Source organism: Schistocerca serialis, chromosome 8 (assembly GCF_023864345.2).
Source record: "Schistocerca serialis cubense isolate TAMUIC-IGC-003099 chromosome 8, iqSchSeri2.2, whole genome shotgun sequence".
NCBI lineage: Eukaryota > Metazoa > Arthropoda > Insecta > Orthoptera > Acrididae > Schistocerca > Schistocerca serialis.
In genome coordinates, this window is record NC_064645.1 from 454,508,966 (window position 1) to 454,519,723 (window position 10,758).

Consider the following 10,758-nt stretch of genomic DNA (forward strand, 5'->3'; position numbering starts at 1 on the left):
AGTGAGCAATCCAGGATTCAGACCCAGTCCGCCACAAATTTTCATTTCTTCTAAAATATTCTACAGGTGATGGGGAACATAATCGCAGTTTGCGATCGTAACTGAATACGGCTGATGATCATCAACGCAGTGTCTCATAGTGTACTACAGAACACCTCAATCTTTCCGCGAGACTTTTGATTTCTCTTATTTTGTTACGATGATCACTTCTCCCTGCGTAGGCGGGCGTCAAAAATTGTTTGTGCATTTGGAGGACGTTTGCATGAGGAAGTTGTTTGTTTGTGCTTCAGGAGGAAGCTCATATTCTACCACGGCGAGGATCTAGTTCCAGAAGAGTTACTTACGCGTGCAAGAAGACATTTCAGGACAAATTCCACGAGAAAATTATCATTACTAGTTACAAACTTGAGCCCAAGAGGTTTTTTTCGTGGCGAGCCTACACTCAGCTAATTAAACCGTCGCAAGGTGTAGCTTCTTTAATGTTAAGCTAACAAATACAATTTCAGTCGCTTTTTCCACTCCTCTCCGTCTCACGTGTCCTCTGCCTGTTTGAAGCCTGAGACTTTCTTCAGCTGTTTATCCCAGAGGTCGTGTGGTCTGCGTCTTTCTTTGGGACTCTACTCTCGTACTGCCTTTGTCCATCTTCCGCCAGTTCTTCGTGCGATATATCCTGAGCACTCCCATTTTAGAGCCCTTACTCATTCCACAGCATCTTGAATTCCATTATTGCTCTTATGTCTTCAATTATTTTCCGGTAATTCTTACTGAGACTTAGGATTTATCTCTTTCCATAGCTCTCTGAGCCATTTGTAGTTTTCTTTTGAAAAGTCTTACAGCCATATGTTAGTATGTGAAGTATTTTTCAAAAACAAAATTTTTAAGTTTGTTGACCTATTAGATTACAAAATGGTTGCGTTTCTTCCATACGCTCTCTAATCTAACTCGATTCGCGTTTAGTCTTCTTGGATATTAATTAACTGTCCCAGATAATCATATCCGTTAATATTCTTTAGACGGTCGTTGTTCAGTGTTATTTGTCTAATAGCTACCCACTTGTTGTGCATACTATTTGTATTGGACACATTTATCTTAAGGCACTGTTTTTTGAAACTATCTGATAAAAGCTTTATGGAGGATTGCAGTTCTATCGTATTGTTTCCTAGTACTACTATATCGTCTGCGAATCTCAAGTTGGCGAATGTCCGTCCATTTATTCTAATTCCTTTTTAGTTCTAATTAATTTTGAACATAGTCGTCTCGTGGGCTGCTATAGTTGCGGAGTATGGGGTCACTCTGCTTTACTACTCTTCCAATGTCAAATTCTCAAATTCCCTTGTAGATTTTCCTGTGCAGATGGAAGCCATCGAGGTACCATAGATGTTAAACATGATGATGTTACAAACGTTCAGCTATGACGGAGAAGGGTATATGCATCAGTTGGAGGTAAGCCTCCGAGTCGACAGTTATAAGGGAAGACTGTTCTGATACCTCTGACAGTGGAATATGTGTACCGGTACTGTTGTCGCTAGGACTGTAGGGCAGGCAACTTTCAGACGTGGTACTATAGACCAGAACAAGAAGAAAATGCCTAGTAAACATGGGCTCTACAATTCATACTTGGGGAGCTATGAACACTCGCTCATGTTCGCTACTGTAAAACACATCTCTTCTACTGCTCATGCATTTTAGAGCTCACATTTACTGGAGATTTTTTGATTGTTTTGGTCCATACTAACACATCTGAAAGTTAGCTTTCCTACAACTTAGGAACAACAGTACCGGTACGTGTATTCCATTGCCAGAGGTATCAGAACGGTTTTCCCTTATAACTGTCGATTCGGTCGCTTATGGACTAGGGTCCGTTACCTTAAACTGAAGCATGTACCATTCTCCGTCATTCCCGGAAGTTTGTAACATCACCACGGAATCAGTATATAGAATATGCTTACGTAACTTGTTTCTAAACCTTGTTCCGTCAGTGCTTGTATAAAAACAGTGTGACTGACAGAATCAAAAGCCTTGCTATGCGAAGTGTCATTTCATATTCACTGGCGCGACAAGTTGGTTCACGCAGGGTGTGTATGCGGACAATTGTGCTATAACGACTGCAGAGTCCAGCTCGTTCTATGGGCTGTGCGTTTCCCACAATAGCACTGATGCGATTTGTGAAGAGTTTAGTGGAAACTTCGCAGATAACAGGGAGTTAACTGACGGTCCCACCTCTAGGTTACCTTGCCGACTGTGGTGTCAGGAAAGACATCCGGCAACAAAGTTACGTAATGAAATCCTTCAAAAAGCAACTCCTGTACTGGGTGGGTTAAACGCTGCAGAAAAGAGAGAAAGAAAGCTCTTTCTCGGTGAGCCGTTGTGGCAGGGAGATAAGTGAGTAGAAAGTTAAGGCTCTGAGGTGACCCCTGACACATGCCTCAAGACGAAAAGCTAAGAGCACGAAAGGCACGTGGTTGGGTACGGATTAGTTTCTGAACGTTTTAACGTGTAAAATACAGTGTGTTCCAAAATGATCTTTACCACTTTCATAAAATATTTTCTGAAATTGGAGTAAGTAGAAAGGTGCAGCTTACGGCATAGTGTTCACAGATTACCCTCAAGAACGGAAATGAACTGTGCAAATAAAAAAATATGTCTACTTAGGAGCATATAACTTAATTTATATTTGATCTTATTATCATGCCTCTGATGACGACCCATTTTTTTCCTGCTAGTTTGAAGAATTGTAAATTATGAAGAATTTTACTTGTAAAAGAGTTACGCCTGTTATTGCTATTAAACTTCCTAGCGAGAACGTTGTACTAGATAATCCTCTACCTAACCATTAAATAAGATACTAAGCAAATTACGGACAGTGCATTCTGGAGGAGATGTATGGGCAAATAATGTTTACGGTCACCTTCAGTATGTTCCATCCGAACTTTCCGTTTGCCTATCCCTAGAGCGAGTGGACTGTTCGAAGAGGCAGCAGTGGGTAGCTTCCATCCGTCCGGTTGCGTATGTGCCTGTGCTTAGTCTAGCCCCATACAATTCCACAGGAACGGCCTCCATTCCAGGCTGCGTTTGATGTCAGCATTCGACTGTAATCGATATCATTATAGAAACGACTGTTCTAATCGAATCAAATTGCGTCAGGCAACAGAGCCAACCTTGAAATTTCTGAGAGTCCTCATAAACGTCGAATAGTATTGATCTACGTTAGGCAGCGGCTCGAATCAAGGCACTGTCATGTAGAAACTTGATAGCTATGTGGTTTGCTTGCCGTTTCACCAGTCTGAACCTTCTGTATTTATGCACAATTTTTAAACGAGTAATTTAGTCGCTTCGTCAGCGGCTGACCGAGGTCCTCAATTTTATTAATGGCACCTTGTGACGGAGACTGCTGGGTCAGTTATAGAAATAATTCGTATAGAACTGAAGTCATCAATTTGCCTGGGAACTCGGAAATGCATAACCAGTGAATGACAGAAATCAGGAAACATCAATGGTAAGGTGTTACGGCACTATTTAGTTTCAGAAACCTGCTGTTGTGTTAACACTTGTAGCAAATACACTAATTGGTTGGATATGCTAGGATTTGATCATTAAAAGATTCGAATACAAGAAATCTTTGATGAAATTTGGCAACCAATGGGTTACAATCCCCATCGTTACCTTGATTTTTGAATTTCCCATGGGTTTCATAAACTACTAGAGGTGATTCACAACCCTTTGTTTATCTTTTTCTTGTACAAGCATACCCTAATGTCGAAGACATGTCAAACTCTTAACATTTCTTCCATATGCAGAGTGACTCTAAACTCGACCGACAAAGTTGGTTGTTCAAATGGTTCAAATGGCTCTGAGCAATATGGGACATAACATCTGAGGTCATCAGTCCCATAGAACTTAGGACTACTTAAACCTAACTAACCTAAGGACATCACACACACCCATGCCCGAGGCAGGATTCGAACCTGCGACCGTAGCGGCCGCGGGGTTCCAGACTGAAGCGCCTAGAACGGCCACACCGGCCGGCGGTTGTTCAAGGATAGTTTTTGAGTGCTGTAGTGTAAGGGACCCGTGATCACTTGTAGCTCGTTACAGAGAGTTAATGTAATTATGATTTATTCGGTTTGATACCGCAGTTATCCATATTTCTCACTAATGACGACAGTGAAAAATCCTGTAATACGCAATGACCAAACCGCACAATACAAAGCACGTGGAGGTATAACAACCCTCAGACGTAACACAGTATCGTGGTGTGGTCGCTGTCACTGAGTGAACAGATCAGGTGTAGTGTCGGCACGCTGCTCTCTCGTTACGTTCAGTGAATCCATCCACGAGGCGAATACCGGCCACCTCATTGTCAGTAAACCTGTTCATGCTGCGATGTTTTACTGTTAACGTACAACTAACACTGCGGGAAACACAAACTCCGGAAAGAACTGAACGGTTCTGAATGTAAGGTCGAGGATGAAGAGTTAGGTACTGTTTTCAGTTGCAAGGGAACAAGTTTGCATTCAATCCAGAGCATAGCATCAACGTTTATTTTCACTGCAGTGCAGACACACAGAGAATTGGGGGTAAGAAATGAAACAACATGCAGTTACTCCGTAACGCGTCGCCACAGACCACGGGCCCTTACACCAAAATACTTAGGAAATATTACGAAATGACCTCCGAAATTTTGTTCGTTGATTTCGGTTTAATCTGTATTTAGGAAAAGAAGAGTTACTAGAAACATTAAGCGAGGAGAGAAGTCTGTGGACACCTCCCACTAGAAAGAGACGAGCTACTAAGAAATAGGAGCAGAATGGGTGGACGTTCAGTTAGACAACAGATGATCAAGAATTTTTTTCTCTTTGTTATAATTAAATTTCCTCTCCTCTCAGGAATGGAAATGGCACAGCCAAGATCATTCTTAAAAATGCATAGATATAGCATTAAAATTTCAATCTGAATATACAGGGTGCTTCAAAAATGACCGGTATATTTGAAACAGCAATAAAAACTAAACGAGCAGCGATAGAAATACACCGTTTGTTGCAGTATGCTTGGGGCAACAGTACATTTTCAGGCTGACAAACTTTCGAAATTACAGTAGTTACAATTTTCAACAACAGATGGCGCTGCAAGTGATGTGAAAGATATAGAAGACAACGCAGTCTGTGGGTGCGCCATTCTGTACGTCGTCTTTTTGCTGTAAGCGTGTGCTGTTCACAACGTGCAAGTGTGCTGTAGACAACATGGTTTATTCCTTAGAACAGAGGATTTTTCTGGTGTTGGAATTCCACCGCCTAGAACACAGCGTTGTTGCAACAAGACGAAGTTTTCAACGGAGGTTTAATGTAACCAAAGGACCGAAAAGCGATACAATAAAGGATCTGTTTGAAAAATTTCAACGGACTGGGAACGTGACCGGTGAACGTGCTGGAAAGGTAGGGCGACCGCGTACGGCAACCACAGAGGGCAACGCGCAGCTAGTGCACCAGGTGATCCAACAGCGGCCTCGGGTTTCCGTTCGCCGTGTTGCAGCTGCGGTCCAAATGACGCCAACGTCCACGTATCGTCTCATGCGCCAGAGTTTACACCTCTATCCATACAAAATTCAAATGCAGCAACCCCTCAGCGCCGCTACCATTGCTGCACGAGAGACATTCGCTAACGATATAGTGCACAGGATTGATGACGGCGATATGCATGTGGGCAGCATTTGGTTTACTGACGAAGCTTATTTTTACCTGGACGGCTTCGTCAATAAACAGAACTGGCGCATATGGGGAACCGAAAAGCCCCATGTTGCAGTCCCATCGTCCCTGCATCCTCAAAAAGTACTGGTCTGGGCCGCCATTTCTTCCAAAGGAATCATTGGCCCATTTTTCAGATCCGAAACGATTACTGCATCACGCTATCTGGACATTCTTCGTGAATTTGTGGCGGTACAAACTGCCTTAGACGACACTGCGAACAACTCGTGGTTTATGCAAGATGGTGCCCGGCCACATCGCACGGCCGACGTCTTTAATTTCCTGAATGAATATTTCGATGATCGTGTGATTGCTTTGGGCTATCCGAAACATACAGGAGGCGGCGTGGATTGGCCTCCCTATTCGCCAGACATGAACCCCTGTGACTTCTTTCTGTGGGGACACTTGAAAGACCAGTTGTACCGCCAGAATCCAGAAACAATTGAACAGCTGAAGCAGTACATCTCATCTGCATGTGAAGCCATTCCGCCAGACACGTTGTCAAAGGTTTCGGGTAATTTCATTCAGAGACTACGCCATATTATTGCTACGCATGGTGGATATGTGGAAAATATCGTACTATAGAGTTTCGCCGACCGCAGCGCCATCTGTTGTTGAAAATTGTAACTACTGTAATTTCGAAAGTTTGTCTGCCTGAAAATGTACTGTTGTCCCAAGCATATTGCAACAAACGGTGTATTTCTATCGCTGCTCGTTTAGTTTTTATTGCCGTTTCAAATATACCGGTCATTTTTGAAACACCCTGTATATATATATATATATATATATATATATATATATATATATATATTCTAAATTTATTAAAATATATATTGATGATATTAATAACTGCTGTAATTTATTAATTAAGATTTCCATGGGAGCTGCATATAATATTTTTGTAAGTGATTAGTGTGGAACATTTTCGTTCATTCTCAAACCATTACATACTTTAGAAGGCACAATGTTATCAACAAAATATGAAATACAAAATGTTTAGTTACATAAATAATTTTCAAACATTTTATGTGCATAGAATACGATAGTGCAATAACTCCTTCGTAATTTACCTTAATTTGTAATGTTTCATCATACGTAATATATCCGTTTTTACGACAGATCAAAATAACTAACGTTATTTGATTGTGTTATGATTGTCTTCGTACATTCAAAATTCGATAGCATTTTTTATTTCTTTATGCGTTAAAATTTGACATGTGCCTTCAGTGTTTATTATGTATTCATATGGCCTATCTCTCCAGAGGTCGTAACTTGAAAGCTAAGATATTGTATTGATAAAGATCTCATAATATTAAGACTAAATACATTGACACTGAATTGACATTATCACATTATTTTATAAATTACTGATATGTACGGTCATCAGTTAACTACTTTATTGAATCTTTATAGACGAATGGAAAAACTGGTAGAAGCTGACCTCGGGGAAGATCAGTTTGGATTCCGTTGAAATGTTGGAACACGTGAGGCAATACTGACCCTACGACTTATCTTAGAAGCTAGATTAAGGAAAGGCAAACCTACATTCCTAGCATTTGTAGACATAGAGAAAGCGTTTGATAATGTTGACTGGAATACTCTCTTTCAAATTCTGAAGGTGGCAGGGGTAAAATACAGGGAGCGAAAGGCTATTTACAATTTGTACAGAAACCAGATGGCAGTTATAAGCGTCGAGGGACACGAAAGGGAAGCAGTGGTTGGGAAGGGAGTGAGACAGGGTTGCAGCCTCTCCCCGATGTTATTCAATCTGTATATTGAGCAAGCAGTGAAGGAAACAAAACAAAAATTCGGAGTAGGTATTAAAATCCATGGAGAAGAAATAAAAACTTTGAGGTTCGCCGATGACATTGTTATTCTGTCAGAGACAGCAAAGGACTTGGAAGAGCAGTTGAACGGAATGGACAGTATCTTGAAAGGAGGGTATAAGATGAACATCAACAAAAGCAAAACGAGGATAATGGAATGTAGTCGAGTTAAGTCGGGTGATGCTGAGGGAATTAGATTAGGAAATGAGACACTTAAAGTAGTAAAGGAGTTTTGCTATTTGGGGAGCAAAATAATTGATGATGGTCGAAGTAGAGAGGATATAAAATGTAGACTGGCAATGGCAAGGAAAGCGTTTCTGAAGAAGAGAAATTTGTTAACATCGAGTATTGATTTAAGTGTCAGGAAGTCGTTTCTTAAAGTATTTTGTTGGAGTGTAGCCATGTATGGAAGTGAAGTATGGACGATAAATAGTTCAGACAAGAAGAGAATAGAAGCTTTCGAAATGTGGTGCTACAGAAGAATGCTGATGATTAGATGGGTAGATCATATAACTAATGAGGAGGTATTGAATACAATTGGGGAGAAGAGGAGTTTGTGGCACAACTTGACTAGAAGAAGGGATCGGTTGGTAGGATATGTTCTGAGGCATCAAGGGATCACCAATTTGGTACTGGAGGGCAGCGTGGAGGGTAAAAATCGTAGAGGGAGATCAAGAGATGAATACACTAAGCAGATTCAGAAGGATGTAGGGTGCAGTAGGTACTGGGAGATGAAGAAGCTTGCACAGGATAGAGTAGCATGGAGAGCTGCATCAAACCAGTCTCAGGACTGAAGACCACAACAACAGATCATTTTTGAAATGACTTTGTGCTGTCCTCTATTTTTGATTTATATATTTTTCCTTCTTACATATTTAACTTCATTCATTAAGTTGCTACATGTAAAATTTACATAATGTTTTCAATACTGCTGCTGTCAGTTTTTGCTTCTCAAATGATGGCCACGAACACAGTCTTGTGTTTGGGCTTATATGTTTCTTGTATCTGGTTATAAAAGTTGCCTTTGAAATTTTAATGTGCAAGCAATAAAACATACATGTCGAATCTTTAATGTAACAAGATGATCATACTACAGCTAAGCAACATAAATTTTGTTATACTGATATGATGTAAAATCGGATCTATTATTTACAGTCAAACATTAGAAATGCAGGTATGTCATAAAAAAATTTACTGGACTACTATAGTCTGTGCACACAAAATATTTCAAAATTATTTATGTAACCAAACATTTTGTATTCATGTTGTTTTAATAACACTGTGCTTTTTAACGCAAATAACGATGCAGAATTAACGAAAAATGTTCGAAACTAGTCACAAATTAAAATATTATATGAAAGGCTGATAGAAACCTTAATCGATAAATTACAAATGTTATGAGTTACTGATTGATACCAACAGAATGTTGGAATTGGAGAAACTATTCTCTTCTATAACAGTTGTCATTCTTTTAAGACGGGAGCACTTCACTGCACTGCACTAAACTGAAAGACCTGCAGGGTGAAGGGATAAGTTGGGAGTAAGAGTGTTGATTGGTGCTTCGAGGAGTGGAGTGGCAATTTAGTTGATGGGTTGTTATGTGAGGTCGTATAATATGGAATACTTGTTGATAGGAGATGTGTATTTGAGACAGGGGCCAAACCATGTTTATGGACAGAGAAGAAAAGAATAGGGTGGGAAAATTGGCGGGAACCCATCGAAATTATTTGCAAAGCACGTTGTTAGCCCTAATGGCGTCGTAAGGGCCTGACAATATGTAATGAACCTGAACGTGACAACAGTAACAGTTGGAATTAATCGATGGAACCATTGGAGGAGGGTACACACAAAACAAATTTGGAATCTAGTAGATCCACTGGTGTGAAACAATTCGCGTCTACGACATGCAAAAGGTTTCTTTAAAAGCTGACCAATAAAAACGATTCTATTTCCATTTCTGTGTTAGTAGTATATAATTGCAAATGTTTTGGAAAAGACCCACTGTAGTCGCAGTATGACGATTAAGATGCCAAATACCGTACCACGCAGACTACAATTAGCAAACAAAAACAAATAAACCTCTAGCCAGAATCTAACCCTCGATCTGCTGCATGCTAACCCGAAACACTATCCACTGCAGCAACTGCGCTGCTCTTCTGCTGTATCCTGACAGAGGCAGCTACCGTACACGTGATTACAGTGTTGCCTGATTGCCAATCTTTAATGCCCATTTACTGCCTGAAATATGCGTAGTATTTCCAGTATGTGAGGAATCGCGCTGCGAACTCAAAGTGAACGAATTTTTCCTTCGCCCTTTATACTGAGGTAACATGGGATAGCGACATGCGTATATACAGATGGCGGTAGTATCGCCTACACAAGTTATAACAGGGCGGCGCATTGGCAGAGCTGTCATCTGTACTCAGGTGATTCTTGAGAAAAGGCTTCCGACCTGATTATAGCCGCATGACGGGGGTTAACAGACTTTGAAAGCGGAATGATAACTGGATGTAGACCCATGAGACATTCCATTTTGGTAAGCGCCAGGAAATTAAATATTCCGAGATCCACAGTGTAAAGAGTGTGCCGAAAATATCTTATTTCAGGCATTACCTCTCACCACTGGCAACGTCTACGACGTTCAGTTAACGACTGAGAGCAGCAGCGTTTGCGTAAAGTCGTCGCTGCTAACAGACAAGCAACAATGCATGAAATAACGCAGAAATCAACGTGATATGTACTACGAACGTGTCATTTAGAACAGTGCGGCACCATGAGGCGTTAATGGGCGATAGCAGCAGACGACCGACGAGAGTGCCTTTGCTAACAGCACGACACTGCCTGCAGCTCCTCTCCTGGGCTCGTGACCATATCGGTTGGTTCCTAGACGACTGGAAAACCGTGGCCTGGCCAATTGAGTCCAGATTTGAATTGGTAAGAGCTTATGGCAGGATTCGAGTGTGACGCAGATCCTACGAAGCCATGGATCAAATTGTCACTAAGGCACTGTACAAAATGGTGGTGGTTCCATAACAGCGTGGGCTTCGTTTACGAGGGATGAAGTGGGTTCTCTAGTCCAGCTGAACCAATCATTGACTAGAAAATGTTATGTTCGGCTACTTGGAGACCATTTGCAGCCATTTAATGACTTCATCTTCCCAAACAACCTGCACTCGCGTTCAGAAGCACGA